Raw genomic sequence first — 24,612 nt, 5'->3', positions numbered from 1 at the left:
GCAGGACACTTTACCTGTAATTGTCTCTCTTTTTTTAAGATATACTGGTTTCTTCAAAAGTATTTATTGGAGTCCACATTGAGCTGTCCTTGATGATGTTCAGGTGAATTTTTGGATTTATCTAAAAGCTAAATTGCCTGGTGTAGCAAAAAACACCATAGAAAATAGTTAAAACCAAATGTTCACTTTCTAATCATCTAGTCTGTTTTTAGTGACAGCTTCTTTGCCTGTTGGGTTTCACCCGATGTAGCTGTTTGACTCTGAGAGACTTAATCCATAAATTTGCATCTTACTTTTAAATCTGAGAATCATTAAAACATCTGTCTGAACTCTGTCTGCTATGAAGTTCTTTAAATGTAGCAAAATGTCAATGGAACACTGAGTTTACAATGACTGTGTGCGTATGACACTAATTGTTCACGATTAGGATGTCACTGAAAGTGGCAACAAGATCATCAGTCACTAATATGCTGTTTCATGAGTACAAACTACAGCATCCTTTCTGCGTATGAATTAAGTTCCACTGAATGAACCAAACACTTTTAAATTCTCTCAGAAACCAAACACTTCAATCTTACGGAGTCATTGGATCCAAGCGGACAGTAATGCAAGCCGACAGCCATGCAGGCAGGTCTAATCAGTCCCTACGTGCCTGTCCAATCTCATTTAACACTCAAGTCAAGCTAATCAACCCGACATCAGATGGAAACAATCTGACCATCCATCTCCCAGCTTTTCACTTGTTCTTATACAAGGTTCAGCAAAAAAGAGCCCGTTTGGTGTCCCTATATGAACCAGACACCACCAGTTTTTTTTGCAAAAGCCAGCACTGACATTTTTTTTTCTTAGAACATCTATGTGAGCATTTAGGTAGGTGACAGGCAAACAAAGGTGTAACCTTTACAATCTAGTAAATAACTTTTCCTCCTCTTAAAATGAGATCAGTGACACTATTAAATCAATGTCTGCTTTGAAGCAGGTAGGAACTCACTGTCCTGTTCAAGGACACTTTAGAGGGGTGGATGGCTGTCAGATGGAGCAAAAATGAGTTTTTCAGTTGATTAATAGTCTCCCAATTCTTAAAAGAAAAAAAATCATTTATACAACAACTTAAAACGCTGCAACTTCAATTGACTTGCTCACAGTAGAATAATAGTAAAAAAAACTCCACTTCTAGACATCCACACGATCTGTCTCACATAAATATTGTAAGCTGCCTCCAGTGACTCAATGACTTTTCAGACTATGGCAGTTAGGTTAGGAAACATCAACCGCAAGGAAAACTGAGTAGTCATGCTTGTAATGTGATAAAAGCCCCCAAAATGTAATGACTACACTAATCACATTTACACTGTTACACTGCTGAGATTCCAAGTTACGGGCCATTTTTAAAAACATTTTGTACAACCCTCAACAGAATTAAATTATTCATCATTTGTGCAGCTTGCACCACTAAACCATCATTTTATCAAGCCAGTTAAATGGAAAGAGGTGAATGCGCAAACTGTGATTTCTATCTTATGGGAAAGATGTGAAGCTGTTTGAGTACATGCATTCAAGAGATGTTCATATCAACATAACGTGATTCATAACGTCTAACTTTAGCTTGATGCTAATGTATTATGGATGCAAAACTTGCCTTGCATCACAGTCAATTTAACTTAAGAAACAATCTTTTTACAAAGTGTTGAAACACATCATTTAATTTATAATTTACTTAACAATGTGTCATAAATACTAGTTCTGGGATAAAAAACTGAGTTATTAAAATATCACAATCATTCTTGGACAATTAAGAAATGTATTCCTTCCTCCAGATAATCATATCCATATACAAAAAAAAAAAAAAAAAAAAGCTTCCGAAAGTGTAAAGGAGCAGTCAATGCACACCTCGTTTTCTCAGTAATACAGACTTTCAGGTTATCAATGAAGCCACAACTTCACTCTCAGACTGAACCTTACTGTCGAGAAAGTTTTATTTATGTGAAAATGTTGTATCTTAACTGAGAGAAGTCATGTCTGTGTTCAGTTTAACTCTTTATGTATTTGCAAAGCATAATCCCAACAAACAGAGAGTGAAATCAGCAGCATGTGGGTTCGGCAAAGGCAACCGCTGCACCCAGCAACTTTTTCAGAGTGTTCACAGTTTGCTTGGTGTTTATTGAGCAGCCCTGGGTGCTAATACGGGATCATCTCAGTCTGTGTTGTACAGCAAGGTGCTAATGTTGCTGCTCCAGGCAGCCAATCATATACTAGTTGGGGCGGGACTTGTTGCCCAGGTAACATGCTCAGCCGATGATCACAGAAATTGAATTTGTTGGAATAGATAGTCTGGATGTTACAGTGGAGTTTATAATAGGATCGATGATAAAACATATGAGCTAAGCATTAATCATGATTTTATATTCTCTTTCCTATTGTGTGATTTCACTTCATTTTTGCTTAAAAAAGGAAAAGAAAATTGCAATTATCGGGAGTATCAATTGTATTGCAGTTTTTTAGAATCACAATACAAATCGAATCGGCACAAAAGTTAATAGAAGTATATATTGTCCCAGCCGTAATAGATACTTCCTAAGCCTGCAACATTCGGGCAATATCACAAAAAAACTAATTTACCCCATGTAAATATACAGTGGAGGAATGAGTTCCTATACAGAGTTATTAAACTCCCTCTAGATTTGTCGTTCTTAGCTGCGTGTTCACATAGGAAGGCGCATCCTTCAGCTTATTCAAGTTTGGCTTAGAGACTCAAACATGTTTCACACATGTTTTATTTCGAGTGCAAAGCTCCTTCCTCTCCAACCGGAGAGGAAGCTATAACACGTATGATAAATGAATGCAAGTGCAGTAAAGCGATGCCTGATTTGCTTTCAGCCATCAATTTGATTTTGCAGGTCCATATAGCACAATATGACTCAGCAAACTGTCTACTGAATAATGATGACATTATTTCTTCTACAGGAACATAAATGCCCTTAAGAATATTATACGATGATGTCAAAACTTGTATTAGCCTTTGTACCAACCTAAGTGAGAGAGAGCAGGTGAACTTTTGGTTCGCCCAAAATGATTAATGTTTCTCAGCGTAAGTAGACCTTTAAATCTTTTGGGACATGTGGTGCATTTTTAACAAATGCTGTGCAGTCTAATGTTGTCCTGTTATTTGGGCAGTGCTGCAGAAGATAAACATCTGGCAGTTTGACAGTTAAGACTGTGAGCTTGAGGATGTAACTGGGGGCTCTATGACAGATTTCACGAATCAGAAAATTTAAGGGGGCAACACTCAGATGTCAAAGAGTTTACACTCCATTTTTTTTCTTCACTCCCTCTCCAGTTCAGCCTTACAGCTGTGAGGCGTCACAGCACAGAACAATTGGACCTCGTCACAGTGAGGTCTTAAAAACCTTATTTCTTCTGAATGAATGATGAACTAGCCTCAGGATATCAGAGTTTTATAAGAATTTTTAAAGATGATCACAAAGGAGTATATCCTTTCACTTCCATGGGGCAGTTAATTACAAAGTCAGATAAAAGGTGAACCAATGTCTTCCTGAAGTCGAGCTCATCAAACGAGCAGCCCACAGGCCTTGTCAGGACTCATCAGTATCCCCTATCCACTCAGCCAGCCTGTGATGACTTTGTCTAGACGTGACTTCTCTCCTCTTTAGCAACTGAAAGACAGAACTATAAAATATTGAATCGTCTGATTGACCATCTTCAAGATTCTAGCTGCGCCTGACCGCCTGAATGGGACTAAACTGTCACGGAGACTGAGTAGATAAAAGAGATAAGAGTCCAATGCTTGGCAGGGAAAAATGAGAGTGCTACATTCTGTTACCATTGCCATCATTTAGTGGCTGAAGCTGTGTGCCCTTTGTAGCTACTGGAAAGGAAAAGGCTTTAATAATAAACCCTCAAAGGATCAGCCCTATACAAATTAACTTATGTTTATCTCAAGACAACGTTTATTCTCGTGATAAACGGAATAATTATCTGACAACTTGGAAAACAAACCAATAGTCAGGTCAATTTGACAGCCCAAACCATGACATGCAATGATGCCACTGCCCGCATTAACACAATAAATGTGAGCTTGTGCTTTTCCAAAGTTGGTGATATGAGATAAATAAGTTGAGTTTTCAAGAAACCAAAGTAAACCACTGGTTGGTGGTGACCCAACAATAATCCAGCATGAGCACAGCACTTGGCAATGTTGAAAACATGTTGAAAAACTGACTTTAAAGGGGTAGAAACCTCGAGCAGAGCCATGACACGTTGAACAGCCATTCGTCACGACTGCATTGGGTTTGGAAAACCAACAACAACAACTACTGATTTTTCTGCTACAAACTAGTGCCAATTATGTATAGTTAAAGTGTGATATTGACAGGGAAAAGTTATAATAATTGAATGATCATAATTATTATAATGACTGAAGTAGCAGCTGGAGTCAGACAGTACTACAGCAACATCCAAATCTCAGACAATACTGGCACTACAGCAGCGTTGTACGACAATGAAATGAGAGCGACGTCTACCTGACATTTAACATCACACTTTCACAAGTAAGTTCATCAAAATGTCAAACTATCATGATAACTGTCACACCAAAGGACACAACCGTTGTCTTAGCACATATTGTGAAACACAGTAAAAATACAGAGTTTTCAAGCTTCTACAATAATAGCTTTTGACAACTCATTGTGACATGGACTTTAACACTGTTCCAGTGTGCTCCCATTGCAGGTACACAAACATGACTTCTTACCATGATAAGTGTTAATGTTCTTACAAGGCTTACTTTTTTTAATGGAAGACTTTGGCACACAAATTAGGCAATTTTAAGTTTGTTTTTTCATGAAAACAAAGGAACTTGTTTGGCTGGGAAACAAGTCATCTCAGCAGTTTAGTCTGTGTCCAACCCTTGCCTTGTGTTTGAATCCTTTATGACTTCAGAACAATTATCATAATCTGGAGCTGATAATGCTCCTGCTGTCACCAAATAATACCATTTAACAAATAACCTTAAAAACCATACATTATTTCATAAATGTATTGTTACAAAAATCCTCTTCTATACAACTCAGTTTGATGTCTTCTGCTGACTGCACAGCACAGGACATCATTGCACACACAAACACTCTCTCTCTCACACACACACACAAACACAAAGCTGTCCCCTGGCTACCACTGTTGCCAATTGAGCATCTTTATTGCTATAAATAGTCAGTTTTCATGACTCCCTTATGGCTCTCTTGCAGTTATTCATGGGAAATCAATCGAGTAGTTTTGTCAACTTTAGAAACAATAATAATGGGTTTTGTTTTTTCTATAGGTCTCCATCAATGTGCTTTGCATTATTTGTTGTTTAATGTTTAGGCATTTAAAGATTTCCCCTATTCTTCCATTAAGTGTTGAACTTCCACGATCATGAGTTGACGTGTACTTATACAGTAAGTCACAGTGGATAGAACAAAATAAACAAAAGGGCAAAACACTAAGAAACATAATAGTGCTGCAACACTAATTTGGTAAAATTAAGATATAAAGGTTTCAACAAATTTAATTATCGCATAATTAATGCATCACTTCCTATGTCGCTGCCTGTGGTGATGTAAAAGCAAAACTGATTTAATGCCGACAGTTTTAACCACAGTGTGGCAGAGCTAAATGTGGCACACCAGAGCTGGTATTTCTGAAATTAAACATGGTAGAGACGGAGAGAGAATGGCTCTACCGAAGTCGTCTTTAGAGCTTTCCACAATGCATAAGAAGTTGGTGGCAAGCTTTGGAAAAGCAATATGGCGTGGCAAGAGCGCTCCAATGCGATGACACAGCACCTGAAAAGTAAAGACGTCAAAGTCATCGATGATGAAGACAGGAGCTCTACAGCAGCGTAAGTCACAACAAAATATCCCGTTTGTTCCGTTTTTAAGAGACGATGGTTGAGAGACGACGACTCTACCACCATCCACAGTCGCCGTTTATTATATTTAACCGTCAAATTATAGGTGTGCAGATCTACATCCCAGCAATGTCATGGGTATCTGCAGAAACAAACTATTCAACATATGCTAAAGAGACACAAAGGATTCTTAAAAAAAATAAGGGTACACTTTTGTATGGAAACATACATGATGAAATCTTTGTGTTTTTCACAAATGATAACAGTAATTTCTTTAGCTACTTTTTACAACAACGCTAACCATGGTAAAAGTTTGTACCTAATTCAGACTAAACCCCAGCGACAACAGTGTCACACTCTCACAGGCCAAAGGGAACCACCTCCTTCCTGAGTCAGAGCATGTGTTAGTGGTTAAGTGAATATTGGCACTATCTTTATACTTGTAGTCTCCCTTCTCAAAATTTCAGCAACATTAAATCGGTGCGACTACTTGAAGAGCTTGTAGTTGGGTCTTTCTGTAACATACACTATGTGCAATAGAGTTATAGAGTTTATTCTGTGATGGGCCCACTGCCCAACAGAACTATAGTATTGCCTAAAATGTAAATGTCTGTGAAGTTTCTTGCCAAAAATCCATAGGATCCTGTATTTGATCATGCTTACATATCAGCCCCGCACAGAACAGACTGTTTCTGCACTAAATGCAAATGAACTGTGTTCGACCACACCCCTCTATCATGGTTTGGATGGATTGGGCTTTATTGCACCATGTCAAATTGTTTACGGTCAGGGATCAGAACAAAACCCTCGCTGTGGGAGTGTCAAACACCTGGGGGAAGGATGGGTGGGGAGCAGTTACTTATAAAAACATATTTCTCTATACCAATGTAGTTTATATCTCTAGAACAAATACAGCTCACTCCTCTAAGCTCTGTATCTTATTAGCATTCTCATTTCTTAACACCAAAGAGGATAAAAAAATACATACACATCTAAGGTACTTTGTATTACAGATAATTCTTATACTTTGTAAAATCAAGTCACCTACAGAGGAAACTTTGAGGTTTGTGTCAACTTTGCAACATGCAACCCTATTTTAAAGAGCATCGATTATTCAAACTGGTGCTTAAGGCTTAATTGGATTGTATGATATTGTATTTGTTCTAAATTAAATCCTTTACATACATGTTAAGAATAACAGTTTTGGTTAAACTTATGCAATGTATTTATCAAGATAAAATGTTGGGCATTACTTTCATCCCAACAACTGCCAAAAGGAAATAACTGCAAACGCTTCAGGTGTATTTGCATATGTATGAATGTAAATGTTTTAAGTTGGGAAAATGGGTTTAAACATGTGCTCCAAGGCTTCTGCATGTGTTAGTGTGTCTGTGTGTGTGTGTGTATGTGTGTGTGTGTGTGTGTGTTCCTTCAATCTGTGTGCTGAATGCTGCTCTGCAAGTTTTTCCCATACTGCCTTGTAACATCTCCAGTTTTCAGTCTATATTAAGATCAAAGAGTCCTTGATGTCTCAGTGTTCAGCTATTTTTCAGCCATCAGAACCATCACAAAACCGTCCTCTTGATGCATGCAAGAGAGATGGAAGATGTTCCCTTGTGAGATTTCTCAATATTTCTGCAGTTTCATGCTTGTGCAGCTTTTCCACATCCTTACAATCATTTAAATCTACAAACATATTCAGTTATTTCTTATAGGAGCTATTTTTAGGTTTGGTGACGTGAGAATATAAAGAAAGACAAAGCTTACTACTTCTACAGCAACAATTTTAGTGCACTCAACACTTCAATACACTGTTGATGAGAACAGTAGCGATTCCTTTAACTTGTTATAAAATTGTCACTTTAGTAATAGGACCCAATGTGTTTGTTCATGATGCGTGTCCACAATATATTACTCATGGATCTGTTGTTTTTATTTGGGTTCTCAGTTTTATGCACTTCCACAATCCACAGAATCAGATCCAAACATATCTCAAACAAACTCAACTTCATAACTTAATACGATCTGTGTACCTCCTACACGTCCACCTCAGAAGAAAGATGATCTTATTTTTCTCATCACCTGTTTGGGTGTTCTTCTGTGCAACACCCAAATTAACTGCACAGCTCCACCCCTAACACGAAATACCTTGATTAATTATTCAACATAAAAAGCAATACAAGTTTCCATTTTATCAAATACTTTTCATGAATTTATACTCATTTGTAGCGATCCACCACACAGTATATGCTTTATCAGCACAAATTTAAATCACACTTCAGCATGATTTAAATGACTTCTACAAATCTAGCCCCTCATTATAAGGCAGGAGGAATTATAGTTAACTTTTTACAATAGTGTATATTAGAGCTGCAGCTATCGAATATTTTAGTAATCGAGTATTCTATCGAATATCCTGTCGATTAATCGAGTAATCGAATAAATCATACTTTTGCTTAATTAAGTTTTAACTCGTCTCGGGTCGTCCCTACAAACCTGCTTCTTTGCAGTTACCGTGGTAACGCCTGCTTGTTACAGCCAACCACCTCTGCTCTACAGCTGCTGATGATGCTCACCATATGACAGGGTCCCAAATTCACTTTCTGATTCACTGGTCAAGGCGGCAGTGGTGCATTCAGCACGCTCACAGACTACAGAGACCATAGACATACAGTATGTCTATGACAGAGACTGTGAGAGGACGTTGCTATCGTTATGTTAGCTGAGACTACAGAGACCAGAGACGTGTCTATGACAGAGACTGTGAGAGGACGTTGCTATCGTTATGTTAGCTGAGACTACAGAGACCAGAGACGTGTCTATGACAGAGACTGTGAGAGGACGTTGCTATCGTTATGTTAGCTGAGACTACAGAGACCAGAGACGTGTCTATGACAGAGACTGTGAGAGGACGTTGCTATCGTTATGTTAGCTGCAAACACGGAGAGAGTGAACGGAGAAAAGCCGACCGTTTGACCGGATCACGTGTTCCCGACTGGGTCGTATGGATCACGGATCAACTGTGTGCTGACTAAAAGTTAAAAGGGGCGCGCCGCGCTCGCGTGTGCGCGCGTGTGCGTGTTGAAGTGTCTGTGTGTCAGAGAGAGGAGCAGGTAGCTGCAGCTACATTAAACGTGTTTTATACTCATACCAAAGTTTTGATGACGCAAAAAAAAAAAAAAAAAAAATTAACGAAGCCTCGAGGCAGCGAAAATTCCTCGATGAATTTTTGTAATCGAATTATTCGAGTTATTCGAGGAATCGTTTCAGCTCTAGTGTATATCACAATGAGTGCGTTTACATGGACTTGAGTATCCAGGTTTTTATTGGGGTTTTAAAAGTATCCCGTTTTTTGTATATGTGCATGTAAACATCATATCCTGATTTCTGGTGTATCACGGAAAGAGGAAAAAGTAAACAGGATACTGTGGAAAGTATACGCCTTACCCCGGCTTCTCAGGGGTACACCTGCGCAGGCGTAGTGTCAGCCAAGTGACGTACACACAAAACAAACATGACAGCGCCAACAAGCGCATCTTATTCTGGAGAGAGGAATAACTTTTATGTTTCGCTAATAAAACATAAAATATAATTGAAGGTAGATTACAATATAGAGCACTTGGCCAAAATAAATACAGCCTGATCCGGCACGCATCATGGTGAGATCACTTCTTTTTTTATTCTGGTATAGCAGTGATCGATCTTCTACCTTTGTTGGATTGCTTTTTTTTTTTTTTTTTTTTTACTTTTTTGGATGGACGAATTTTGTTTTAGATGAGCGAACGGCCACGTTGGTGGATGTCTTCCTTCTTTTTCTGTGGGCTAAAAAGACAATTTAAACAGACTTTCATGGATCATATTACTTTTGTCTTGTCTGGGACTTTTAGTTTAGTTTGGATTCATAAAGTGATAAATTAAAGGGATATTTTTGTTACAATTAAATTTATGGAAAGCCACAGTGTTTTCATGTCTTTTATATTTCTAAATGTCTGCAATTTGTGTTGTAAAAATGAAACATCATGTCCATCTGTGCAAATAAGTTGCAGTAATCAGAAACTGGGATACTGTAGTTGATCATGTATACAGGGATGTAAATAACCAAGTTTCTCTGTGAGCATGTAAATGTCATTTATTTGATGAATATGATCAAAATCGGGATACGGCTCCTAATTGGGATACTCAAGTCCATGTAAACGCACTCACTACTAACATTTATGAAGGAATTCTCCAAAAGTAGTCAACAAATCCTATGACAAGATCACTTTCATACAAATTACATTTCATACACAACAGATTCATTTTTTTATGATCCTTCCTGGGAAAAACAGTCACTGAGTCATTTGGGGGCCAGCGATCCACTTCCACCCCTTAGTCAGTGTCAGTTATTAGTTTTTGTGTCATGATCGAGTGCCACAGAAACCTATCAGTGAGTCAGCATTTTAGCGCCATGGGTTCTGAACTCTAAAAGTTGATGGGGATTCTGAATAGTTGTAGACGCCTGAAACAAGGTCTGTTTAACACAAGCTTGTGTTAGATAAGACCAACTTGTAAACTTTAAAGCTTGTACATGGCCTGAAAACATTGGTTACCAACAAGTGGCTAAATGAGACTACAGAGGTTGTTGGAGACATTAAATGTTATCACACCAACAACTCTCTCACTGATCCGCCTTACAGCCTCTAATCATGTGTTTCAGTGCTCTTGCAAATATTAGGTTAATAACCAACTTATTAAGCTGCAGTTTCGCTACCTTGTCAAAACCGCTGACTAGACTGATGAAGCATGACGGTCATGACGTCAAAATCAACCAACTGCGGTCTGGTTTGCTTTTTGCACATAGTTAGCTTTTTATTTCTCTCGGCTGTATTAACGCCTCAAACTTCATATAAATGGTGTTCATCTGGGAAGATTATTCTGCTGAACAAAACGCCACGCATCAGAAATGTGTTTGCCACAAAGATTTTTTTATGAACTGATCCTTTCTATCGGACGAGAATCCTTTGCAAGATCTAGACCAGAAGTCGCCAACCTGCGATTTTGTTTTCTTTTTTTTGTGTTTAACATTGCCCATGCACATCAGTAATTCACACACACTCCGTTCGGGCCGTCAGTGCCCTGCTACGTTTCAAATATGCTGCGACTCTACTTTCGACAGAATGCGCTGCAGGCAAGTGTCCAGCTAGACAGAATATGACAAACCAGACAGGAAGTCAGACAAGGAAAAGCAGAGAGCATCCGGCCAATTTCAAAATAAAATACAATGTAAGGAATTGCGATGATTTTAACACATATTGTTTGTGTATAAGGCTATTGTAAGTTTTATATGTTTGTTTGTGAACTTGATTGACTAATTAATCTGAGAGTTTGTGTGTGTAAGTGCACACAATATTCATTGTTGACAATGACTGGCCTGAGGGATACATTTTTGGTCAGTATCATGGTGTGTGACATGTACAGTAACTGTGGCTGAGCAGAGGTATGCCTATGTAGTGTGAGGGTGTATGAGTGTCAAGGCTACTGTTATATTATAGATTTGAAATCTGTGTGTGTGTGTGTGTGTTAAAAAAAGAGAGGAGGGAGGAGGAGGGCGAGAGTGCGGGAGGGACAGAGAAAGGCAGAGAGCAAAAGAGACGGGATAGGACAGGGGGATGTTCTTGTGTGTCTGTGTGTATGATGTGGCTCTTCAAAGTAACAGTAAAAGATTGTGGCTCCTAGTCTCTGACTGGTTGGCCACCCCTGATCTAAACCTTTCACTTCTTGAGCCCTTTAATTCGAAGGCACAGATTTGCAAGAGTGTGCGCCTATTGCAGGTCCACTTTGAGAGTTTAAAACCTCCTACTGCCCAGGTTTTTTCTTAGATACAGCATCCTTCTCACTGCTGACTGCCTTCAAGCAATTCACATAAAATTCTTGGAAATGGTTTCAACAACTTCAAGCAATGCTTTTTTATATTATGCTATGTTATATCTTCTGCAGTTTTGCACAATGCAAAATTTGCGCAGCTGGTGGATGAAGTTGCCCCAAACACATGAACACCCATTTTATATTGAACCATCTTTAGAGTGAGATCCCCTTCTGGCCACCAAAGAAAACGCACACGGTCTGTGTTCTCTTCTGGAACTCTCACTTGATGGTACATGGCCTCAATGCCAGCCATCGTTGCTATTTTGTTCTGCCTGAAGCAAGTCAGCATCCCTATACGTGTGTTAGTTAAATCTGGGCCCTCAAGCAGCTAATGGTGGAGAGACACTCCCTGACACTGCCACTACGATTCTTTCTATAATACAGACACAGCCTTGTGAGGGCATTGCTGTTACACAAAATGGGGACTTTATTTCTTACATTTATTCACATATAGATACACTAGTGGCAATGCTACTTCCTCTTGGTTTAGCTTTCTTACTTTCATTTGTACATTAACTACCTTTCTCTTTCTGTCCATTCACTTGCAGTTCCCTTCAGGTCTCCAAAGAGGGGGTCATTCACCATGTTTGCCTCTTGGTCCACAAAGGTCACAAGATCCACAAATCTTATTCAAGTGTGTTTTCTTTCTTTAAAGTCGAAAGGCAAAGCTCTATATTTTTCATTTTAAAATGGTAGTTTTGAGATCACAACCCTGTTTGCCAGATTGTCCAACTCATCCATAATCTACATATTCCAAAGCATTGCCACAGTTTACAACAAGTGAAAAACTATGAAGGGGTTTAATACCCTAAGGGTTAAATAGCTTATCCATTAAAGCTGTTGCAATTTTAAGAGAGTTTCCATAGTGGTCCTCCAACAGATGCACTACTGCTCTATAGCCATGGCCAGCATGCAAATATTGTAAACTTTTTACTAAATCTTGAGGCTTTTGAATTGCTCCAAAAAGAAACGTTTGTCTCCATAGTTGTCAGCTTTTGAGTCCACATGTTTGAAGGCCTGTGGGTCACCATGAAACAGGAATACCACTTTGAGTTAAAAGAGCTAACTGCTGATGTTTGACAAGCATTTCTGTGATATCTTTTCAGTGTGCATGCACCAACCTGCCTGTTGCCATTGCTCCTGTTTGTTTCTGATTTCTAGCATCGCCATTCAGACTTTAGTCTGTTTATTCTCGTTCCTTTTGTGCTGGCGATTTTTTAAGCAGTGACCTCTCTTATCCATGCTTTTGGGAGCAAGTTTGTTGGACGTCTTTTGGACAGCTCTACAACATGTTATAATTCATTCACTCTCACCACTGTTGTGCAGCAACCCCCGCATTGTTTACAGCCGGGATCAGCTGTTCACGCTAAAGCCGGCCGGCACAGCACCTAGAGATACAACTGTTGTCATCCCAGTGGAAATACAATTCCAGACACACAGGGGATGCAGAGGGGGCAAGAAGCAGTGAGGGAGGTGAGTGGGACAGAGACGCCAGAGACTTATGGAGAGTAGTTTTAAGCCATGTCTACCAACTCTCATCATGGCTAATGTGAGGTTCCTGGGGAATAAGATGGATGAACTAACAGCGTTAGCCAGGAGTCAGCGAGAGTATACGGAGTGCAGCCTGATGTGCTTCAATGAGACATGGATGCATCAGGATGTTCCCGACAACATCCCCGTGAATGGCTTCCCGACTGTCCGGGACAACCGGGATGCCACCAAAAGCGGTAAGAAAAAAGGCGGCAGGCTCGCAATCCTCCTCAGCAACTGATGGTGTCATCCCGACCATGTCACAACTGAATTTCCCCCCTGGGACTAAAAATGCATTTCTGATTACAATCTGTTTCTCTGTTCATTCAATTCAATTCAAAAACAAAAACTTTATTTGTCGCCGGGGGCAATTCAATCAACACAGTTCATTATCATGATCTGTAGGTTGTATGGGAACAGTATTACGTGTTGTGATGCACTTATGTACATTAGGTCTGGCTCCTAATGATGGGACTGAGCGCTGACTGTATCTATGACTGGTATCCATATTCATAGTAATCAACATTTTCTGCATATTCGCACCCCTTTGAATGTGTGTCATGGCTTCTGCATCATAATAGTCATTCATTTCATCACCAATTTCATGAACGTCATGTTCTTCATACATTTTAATTTTTGCATCTGATACTTCCATCAGATCTATGCAGCTTTTTGAGTTTCGAACTACTCCTTCTCAGCCACAAGCTTGCTTCCTCTAATGCCAGAGCCTGTTTTTGTTTTAATGCAGCTGCTTTTGCTTCCAAGGCATCTTGTTTCCTTTTTAAGGCAGAAGAGGCTGATGACGCATGAGAGCGCACACTGTAAGAAGTTGATACACTTGATTTTGACCCATTTGACGCACTGTCCAGATGAGACAACTCAATCTTGCGCTGTTGTGGCCGTGTTCATGCGTCTCAAGACATCTTTACACCACAAATGAACCCTGAGAATGAATTCTTCAACCTTGCTTGATGCCAGGTTTTCTGATCAGCACGTTGCTCCTCATTTAAATGCTGTTGAACAGAATTGTTGAGCTCCTTGAAAATCCCAAAAAGTGCACCGAAGTACTTTAATTTTAATTTGACATCCTGGCAGCTTGAATTCTTTCCCAACAGATCCTCAATTTGATTTGATTTCAATGCGAGCTGCCTTAACTTCACTCTCCTTGCGCTGACATCGCGCTGCAGCCTTTCATCTTTGCTTTTGTCCACGACACTGTCAGCGCTATCCTCCCTCATGCTTAGTGCTCCAGAGAGTCGGACATTGAATCCATGGATTCATATATGAGGATCATAATGTGCTCTTGATGATCAGGCATGGAACATGTCCTTTTTTACATGTAATCAATCATACCAGTCATTTATCATCCATTGAAATACAATCTGCAATTGCGGAAGCAGCAATCACAGGCTCACTCATTTGGCAAGTTTCAGGACAAAGCTTCTGCTCACGCTGTTTTTTGATTTTTAATGTAGTGGTAATTTCGTCTTCCTTTTTCTAAAAATGCAACTTCAGTAATAGGAGCCAATGTGTTTATTCACGATGCGTTTACTACTCACAAATCTGTTGTTTTCATTTGGTTTCTCAGTTTTATTTACTTCCACAGAATCAGATCCAAACGTGATATCACAAACTTCATAACTTAACATGATCAATAAAGGTTCCACCGTGTAGCTCTTACACCTCCACAATACAAAAAATATGTTATTTTTCTCAACACATACAGTGTATGCTTTATCAGCACAAACTTAAGTCAGACTTCATAAAGTAAATTAACCCTGACTAAAATGGCTTCTACAAGGAGTTTTTTCGTTTTTATCTGGAATGCACAGTATGTACATTTTTTACCAAAACAACAACCAAAGATGACGACAAGGCTGGCTGGGAATTCTGGGACGGATTCTCTCTGCCAGTCTATCTGCTATGAACTGTATAGTCAAGATGAACAGACCTGAAGAAAAGAGTGTTTACGACACGCTAACGTATACAAGTGTAATATACATTACTTTTTCATCACAGCAGCACATACAGCAATAGCATGGCAGCTTTCAGTAACAGTGCCTGCTTCCTTGTGGAGCGGTCTTTATGTAACATAAGGTGTTTTCAAGGCAATGATACACGTTGTGTCTGTCATGGCAGCGGAAGCAACAGGACACGTCCTGTAACTACTATCAAATCGAACGTTTCTCAGCTTTGATACCTGTTGGAAATATTTGAGGTAATTTAAGTACTCAGCAGTAAAACATTCATTTTAATTAACTTAGATATTTAGTTTAAAAATTCTACATGAAGCATCTTTAAAACAACATTATGTAGGAATTCCTTAAGGTGGACCTTGGCATTCAACAAAGTTCTCTGACTGAAGCTGCACTGTCTTAAAATAGAGTAATCATCTGCTGACAAACAGGGTGGTATATGTAAGAAACCAAAGACCCAGTAAGTTACAGTAGTGTTACTACATTTTGCACAAATGGCTCTGAAAGTGACAACTTAAAGCATATGATAGAAGTATTTGTATCCAAGCCAGAGACCTACCTGACCTACCTTTATCAGAAGACAAAGACAAATATTTTTCCCGAAGCGCTTGCTTTCAGCTGGACATATGTGCTTTTTTTGGGGGGGGGGGGGGTTACTGACCTTTGGAGCAGAATGAACCTCATTTTGGGATCTCCACATAATGGTCTCACTGCGTACAGTGCACCTTACATATTGGGGCCAATACCAAAGAATACAAAATGACAACCCTTTTCAATATGGTATCAATTTCAATATTCTGGAGGTATAAAAAGCAAGTATTGTTAATAAGTCATTCTCAGTTCATTTATCCAAGCAGCCATGAACACATGACGTCACTAACAGACGAGCAGCGCCAACTGGCCATGGTGCACCTTCAGGTCGGGAGCAAGCAGTAAGATGTCACTTGTGAACTTGATGTCTCTCAAAGTGTCATCAGCAGAATTGCAGCAAGATACAGAACTGCTGCAGTGTTTATGATGGTGTTTATGGACCGCAATGTAGACCAGTACCTAAGGACCTATGTACTCAGACACCGTTATGTAACTGCCACACAGTTGCAGACATGTTTATGAGAAGTGAGGGGTACTAGGGTTTCCAGACAAACCATTCGCAACTGACTTAAGCGCTTTGGCTTGAATGCCAGACGACCATTGCAGGTGACTCCCTTTACACAGAGACACCGTCGTTTGCAGTGGGCACAAGACCATTTGACCTGGACAATGCAGCAGTGGTCTACCATCCTGTTCACTAATGAGTGTTGGGTGACCTTGCGCAGAAATGATGGTTGTCAGCGTTGCTGGGGAAGGCAAAGTGAACAATACATGTTCCCTGGGGTTCGCTTTGTTGGAGGAGGTGCAACAGTCTGGGCAGGCATCACCAGTCAATGTAAAACAGATTTGGTGATTGTAGATGGCTCAGTCAACCTCAGAGACACCATAGAACCAATCATCATCCCCCAATTCTGCCAGCACACCCCCAACTTTCTGTTCATGGGTGATAATGCTTCACCAAATCGTGCCAGAATTGTCACAGCTCAACTTCAGGAAGTCTCATATGATATGGCTCATATAGCCAGCAGAACCAGCCAATCAGAGATGGGGGGAGGGAGTAATTCTGATTGGCTGTTCACATCCAATCGCATAGCTGATCTCCAGCAAGTGCTCTAAAACTAATGTAGTATTTGACATAGATATATATGTGTGTGTGTGTGTGTGTGTGTGTGTATTTAATATATTTATGAAATATAGATGTAGATGTATGTATATATTGTATTAAATATATATTGTAAATATATTTAACATATATATGTTTTTATATATCTACGGTATCAACACCTGCTTCACCAACAGACAACTTTTAGAGCACTTGCAGGAGATCAGTTCCGTTGGAAGCTAAACGATTGGATGTAAAGAGCCAATCAGAATTACTCCCCATCTCTGATTGGCTGGTTCTGCTGGCTGCATCTTTAATGAGGGTGTGCCACCTCGAGCGAGCGCAGGAGGCAAGTTGAGAGCGCGAGATGCATGTTGAGAGCACAGAGAGGATGTGTTGAGCGCAGAGCTGACCGTGAGCACACGGAGCAGAGGTTGAGACAGCATGTACAAAGAGTTGAGCGCGCGTAGACAAAGTTGAGCGCGCATAGATCATGTTTTTGAGTTGGTCAGATATATATTTGCTGTTATAAATGAAACTATGTGCTCGCGAGAGAGCCACTGCGCTCTCCGAACTGTCTCCTCAGCCTCTCGCCAATGTGGCACAACAATAACGCCATATGGTTGCTATTTAGAGACAACATCAGAAGGAAAAACTCCCATAAATTCACATTATACACCGCAGACAAAGCAGTAGGATTCAGGGTTAAGTGTCTTGCAGGACACATGTTGAACAAGCTGGAGATCGAACCCTCAACCTTCCAGTTTGGAGATGATGATTCTCCCAACGCTCAGCCCTCAAGCATAAGCTTACTCACTGTCTCCATCCATTTCAACAACACCAAAGCATCACATGATTCAACATCTGCTGCTTTAACAACTCCTTTAAATTGAATTTATATCCTGTTCTTGAACCAGGGGAATATGTCCTTCTCATTACTAGAACATCCACTTTAGAGAAGCTGGTCTTGTACTTTTACATAATGCTTCTAGAGTTTATCATGTCTTCAGCTGAATGAAAACAGCAAGAGTGCTTACGACGTCCTGTTTGTTTGATTCTTCATTATTCATAAAAATGTACTCATCAGATATGTATGAAAACTAAAAAAAGAGAGGTTCCCAAAGCCTTTTCCATGTTCGTCAACAACCTCATAGGCATTCGGCTCAAAGTTGACAGTTAACACGCTCACACATCAGACCACTACACCGGCTGTATTGAAAGACCCCTCATCATTCATGCACTGGGTTTGTTAATGTCTTTTTTTTTGTGATTGGTGTCAAATACTTAGACATAGACATGCAAGTTCATCTGAAACTTGGATCAGCCGTTGATTCATTTTATCGCAAGCACTGAAACCATCAATAATGTAATTTGTGTGTGTGTGCATTGATTTCAGAAAATTCAATGACAGATCAATGTGAGCAGCAGGTAATGAGGCTATGCAAAGAGATGATTAATGCTTTGTCTTATTTTCTTATCCTTTTGTTGTTGTTTTTACTATTAATGTTTTACTTAAAAGCTAAAATTTGACATTTTCAACTCAACATATGATGTGATTTCAGTTCAAAATATAATGGTCAGTGAACTATGAGGGCAAAAAACAATGACAAAATAATCGTTGATTAATCGTAATCAAGGCGAAATGTTCAATGATTGATTTAAGGTCATATCATCCAACTATGCATTTGTAATTAAGTCTCAATAGTCTTTCATTCAGTATACAAACCCTACAAGATGAAATCATTTTTGTTTGCCTCTCTTTCCTGGGGTCTGATGTCCCATCATAGTTGATACATATTCAATTTTAGGCAAACAAAATCTACCCTATTGTCAATTGCCATCGATCAATACTATATCTAGGGTGCACAGCCAGAGGGGATATTTGGCTGGAATTTCAAGTAGTTATCCATTAGCTTTCATTCTGTCTAATTATATACACAAGTCTGAGCTCAGAAGCTTACATTGCATTCTGGCATGAAACAACTTGATGTAGCCAACAACGTCAATTTTCCCTCAAATTAATCAATCAGCCTTGTAAATGTAGACCTTTAACCACATTACACTATTATTTGGATACTGGCACAGCAAAGACATTAATGAAGAGCAACCAAAGTTCCCATACTTCCCTGTTGCGTCCGTCACCATATCACCTGCATGTGTCCGTCTTCTTATAGATAAATGGAGGATCAAACAATCTCTAAATGAAGCCTATATACCTATGAGCTAATCTATCCCCCTTAGACATCATAGTAACAGATCTATTGCCCAATCAGGACACCCATACTGAACCGATACACCCCCATATCTATTGGTAATCAAATACCTGCCAACATTGGACTATAGAAAGGGTTTATTGTGCAGCAGTCTAAATTTGCATGTATGTGTGCACATAATCAATAATCAGTCCCTGGTGAGAAAAGGGAAGTTCAAAGGTCAGTCCTTCCTGTAGCCTCACTACTATATATTTACGTCTGGTGATTTTTAAATTACACAAAGGCTTGTGACTCCATGGAATTATTACAAAATGCCACACATGTCTCAACAGTATCTTGCCACTGTTTGTTTTATTCCTGACACCTAAAGAGCACTGTTGCAGCTTGTGTGTAGTTCAATTTGGATGCAAAAAAACAACCAAACCCGTTTCCAATAGAATCGAATAAAATATGATTCCCTGTTTCTCACTCACTGCAGCTCAGGAGCCATGTTATATTTCACTACTATGTTTGGATTTATACCCTGTGATGTAAAGGAAGTATTCATACTGCTGAATTTCATTCTGAAAATCTCATGGGATCCAGTACTCTGCTGCAAGCAATACTCATGTAGTCTTTACATGGAAAGTAGTAAGATAAAACAAGCATAGGTATGCTGTAAAATCTAAAAGTGCAGCTTCCTAAAAGCTGCGATTGCAGGGAAAATGTGAAAGAGCCTTAACCACATTAAAGACAGGCACAAAGACTGTCAATTTGGAAAAGAAAATTTAAAGCACAACGAAGCAGTGCTGGTGACTGCAGAAGACCAAGAATCCTTTTCCTCAATTTGAAGCGAAGATCCAAATACATAGACCATCATTTGAATTTTCACACTTTCTCTCTCTTCAACATTTAGACTGAAAATCAAATAACAAACACAAGACTAAAATATGATCAACTGTCAAAATGAAAGCACAAACTTACAGTTGTGAAAAAAAATAAAATGAAAATTTTACTTAGATCACATCTGAAACAAAGAAAAACAATGTTCACTTCAGTTGATGTGATTGTTGTTTGTCTTTTTTTGTTTGGTTTCGTGTTTTGTAAAATCAAAAATGTTAATAAATATAAAAAAAAACAATGTTCACATTAGGTCACTGCTAAAGCTGCTGCTGATGTCACATGTGAACATCAGTAGGGTGTCATTCTAAGGCAAGTTGATGTCATTATGACCTCAGCCTGTTTTTGTTATCTGACGGATCAGGACAGAGACTTTGAATAAATGACATCACACACATGCACTGTATAGCAAAACAAGGTTTTCTATTTGAGAAGCATAGGCTATAGAATGGGACACTTTACACTTCAATTTCAATACAAGTTGAGCTTGACATTTTGAATTTATTTGTTTTATTTATGCTCCTTTTTATTGTATTTTCATTGTGTTAAACTCTCTGTCGTTTTTATGTGTTGTTTTCACAGTGTTTTTTACACTTGTACAGCACTGTGGTCAACCTAGGTTGTTTTAAATGTACTGTAGACATAAAGATTGATTGGTTGATTGATTGATTGATTGATTGATGACTGCATAAATGTGTATCCTCCACCTGTGATACAAATACACACAGCGGGCAACTGGATCACACACCTCAAAACAAAAGTTTAACATGAGCAACAAACACCAGCTGGAAAATGCCATAAGGCCATCTAAAACACACAGTGCATAAACGCAGACTTCTTTATGTATGGGTGTATGCCAAGTGGAATCTTGCTTTCAGCAGGCCCTGCTGACAGCCAAGAAAAGTCTCACCTGATGCCGAGCCACCTGCCATCTGTCTGCTGAATAATGCCATGTCTGCTGTACAGTATATACAGAGGCCAGCAAGAATACGTCTGTCAGATATAAACACACACAGCACAAACTTGCAGGTTTCAGCTACAAATACCATCATTCAAAGGCGTGCAAAAATCAAAAGCTGCACAAGCAACATTGTGAATTATTGCAGTGAGGAAACACAATTCACTCTTTCAGGTGCAGCCAATTAAAAACTGCAGGACTTTAAGATCAAAATGTAAAGCAACATTGACTGCTTATATATTAAGGGTCCATCATGTTACTGTTCTGCTGAACAAATCAGCCTATCTGCAAATCTCTCTAGTCTGTACATTTACCATACATCATTTCAATCTGTGTTTGGTCACAATTTAGCCAAAACCTTATTGTCAACTTAAAGCTTAAATGCATTTTCAGCTATGCCATGCAAAAAAACAAAAGCTTGGATGATCATCTTGAGGACCTAAATAGATTTATGAAAAACAAGTCCTCATCTCAAACGTGATGTAAATTCTTATTTTGCAGGGCTTTTTTAATGCTTACATGAAGGTAAGGTTACTCTGTTTTATTTTTTTCTATCCATTCCTCTCTTATTCAGGCTTAGGCCAATGCTGCACATTCACACTACAGCATATGATGATAGAAGAGGTAATCAGAAGGTGGTGGTGGCCCATTCTTCACCAAATTAATGTCAAGGTTACACTAAATTGCTCATCAGGACATCTTAATGAGCACGAGATATCAGTCTTTCAGTGATCTGAAACGTATTAACTGCGACGTGCATGTCGAGGGGGGCTGGATGAGAAGGAATATCCACCCTCTCATGTTGGGGGGCGGGGAGATGGGCCGAAATTTCCTGCTGGACTGGAGACACATTTGCTCGATAACGGTGGAGACCCATTTTGCACAGATTTTAATTTAGTACCCCGAGGTGTGTGTAACAATAAAACACAATATCTACACACATCTGAGCTTCATTTAGCGCTGGAGGGCGGTCACTGTTGCTGGTAGAGACAGGTGTTTGTCTAAACACCGATATCGATTATTTCTGACGTGAAAGACAATTTCCGACAACATTTTATTACTCTCGGTAATAAAGTCTGTTAAATGTAAAAAAAATCCCTCTTCTATTGCCAGCTCTGCTTCGCTCTATACTCCCGCGTTTTGACTTGATTGAGGTCCGAACTTGCCTCTGCAACAGACAATAGCTGCATAGTCCCGTTTCCTCTTACTTCTCCCCCACACACAGCATCTGAGGGCATCACGCAACACTTACCGCGATGGTATGAAGCAATATTCCACAGAAAGGGCGAATCCATTTAAAAAAAAAAGGAGGAAAAAGGGGAAAGGAACCCGAGAGCACTCCCACTACTACTCGTACTACTACTCCATCGGCTCAGCACAGCTCGGTTTGTGATGAGGATCACGCAGCGTGCGAGCGCATGAGGATGGATGCTGTGCTTTCTCGGGGGGCGGGGACAAGACGCGTACTCGGGTCCACTGGAGCGTACTTAATTCTGTGTAGGGACCTTGTGTTACAAGTAAGGAGGCTGTCTCGCCCGCATATTCCCCGCCAGCAAGAACTGAAGACCACCCCCCCCCCCCCCCCATAGGAAAACTCCTTTCCACCCTTTCTCCCAGCTTTATGGAACATCAGACGTTATAGGTAATGGTTGTAGTTGTGACTTCTGCTGTAGAAAATAAGGGAGTCAGGAGGTTCACAAGCAACTAGAATTAATTTAGTAGGCTACTTGTGCATTCAAGTGTTTACCTTTTCCAAAAAAGACTTTATGTTACTTATAACATGTTATCTTGTTTTGATAGCCTAATCACTGCAGGACAGTTGGAGTTAAATGAGCGGATAAAAATACATGTATTTGGGACTGTGGCTGACAACTTTAAGGTTCTGCAAAGGCCAAACAATTTACATTAATAATATGCAGCATATTCAGAAACTATGCAAATTCAAAAGCGTGCAAAAAATTCCAAAACAAATGCAACAACAAGCAATGTATGTGTTTAAAAAATAAATAAATAAATAAATAAACAAATGCTGTAAATCCAGCCTTAATTGGAAGTTCTCCAGGGCTCTAGGGGCCCTAGTTTTTTTATATATATATATATTAGAGAGTAACGTTGAAATTACAGAAACTTGGAGATCTAAGAGCCACTGACCAACCAGTGTAGTTTATAAATGTGGAATAAGAAGGTTTCAGGATATAACACTTTTTATGTAATGGAATGTACAAACTCTGCTGCTCGCTTACAAGAGCGACAAAAACGGCTCCTCTTTACCAAAACTCCATAATCCAGGCCACAACTCCGTCCCTCTGCCAATGAAAGCCGTCTGATCCAGCCTTCACAACAGGGTCCTAAAATGCTAACTAGATTCTTCTCCTCAGTCGCCCCCAGAATTAACTTTGAAACGCCATTTGATCTGCAGTCCCTTTGCACTTTTAAGAAAATGCTAAAGACCCAGCTCTTTCAAGAATACCTACGACCTTAATGATGATAATTACGATGGTCTCGATATTCTTGATGATGATGATGGTGATAACGATGGTTTTGTTTGATAATGATGACTCTTAAAAAGGTTTTTATATTGGTTCGAGTTCTTAAAAACTGCCATCAATGTTGTGATTTGCCTGTGTGTCCAATCAGAAGCTGTTTGTTTACACTTACTGACATGTTTGCTCTTTTATAGATCCTTGCTTGTGTTGTACTAATTCTCTGATGTACATCACTTTGGATAAAAGTAGAATTGTAGAATATTCTTAAACTGATGAATCAAGCCAGAAGGAGTTTTCATTTTACTGTACACTTGTGCATCACACTTTTAGTTTATTGAGATTATCAATGAAACTAGCTTCGTGGCATCTTTATTTCCCCACCGTTTATCACCATGCTGCTGCTCTCTTGTTGCATTACATTTCTTATCTCAAAGGCTTGTTTTTAATGTATCGTCCCACCTCTATGACCAAGCTAGTTGTAGCATAAACCCTAAGTGCAATGCTGCAAAAACTGGGACAGACATGAAGTGAAACCAGGGTGCCAATCTCTGCAACAAGAGTTCACTGAAGAAACACTGGTGTGTTCAGTGATCTAGATTCAGGGTGCACGCTACATTAAACTCTGTGCTGAGGCTCCCCCTCTTCCAGTCTTCCTATGTTTCAGCACAGTTCTTTCACTACTCCCCTCATCTCTTGTCTGTGGCGTTGGGTCACATTAACCTAACTGTGCAGAATAAATTAAATTACTGTAAAATCAAGATGTGCAGTCAGCACAAGTTATAATTAAAAATGAGAATAATGTGATTCAAAGATGGGGTGGATAAAATTGGTATTAATTAAGTGATGTAAAGGATTTTGAGGGGGGCAAGGGTAGTCTTGAGGACCACTATCAGGCTTTTGACCATGCAGAGGGGTCGGAGAGAATTAGCAGGAGACAAGACGAAGTAGCAAACTTATCAGAAAAACAATCACAGGATACTCATGAGCTAGGTATTATGGCATCAACATTCAGAATGCAGAAGAATGGCTACAAAGGCCAGTTCTGGTATATGTGTGGAATCATTT

At 39.5% G+C, this 24,612-nt stretch overlaps 1 protein-coding gene across 2 annotated transcripts in view; it reads right to left on the bottom strand.

The window, feature by feature from the left end:
• The window catches only part of plppr1 (phospholipid phosphatase related 1), a 58,512-nt gene extending 35,982 nt beyond the window's left edge, over positions 1 to 22,530 (bottom strand). Inside the window, exon 1 of one of the 2 annotated variants that reach the window (XM_079365184.1) lies at positions 22,314 to 22,530. The gene's annotated coding sequence lies outside the window, so the exon portion shown is untranslated. The remainder of the gene's footprint in view (positions 1 to 22,313) is intronic. The other variant, XM_079365183.1, reaches the window with a different exon arrangement.
• Between the last annotated feature and the right edge of the window lie 2,082 nt (positions 22,531 to 24,612).

Source organism: Symphodus melops (assembly GCF_947650265.1).
Source record: "Symphodus melops genome assembly, chromosome: 16".
Lineage (NCBI taxonomy): Eukaryota > Metazoa > Chordata > Actinopteri > Labriformes > Labridae > Symphodus > Symphodus melops.
Note: the sequence above shows the minus strand (reverse complement) of the source record. Positions and strands in the feature narration are given on the sequence as shown.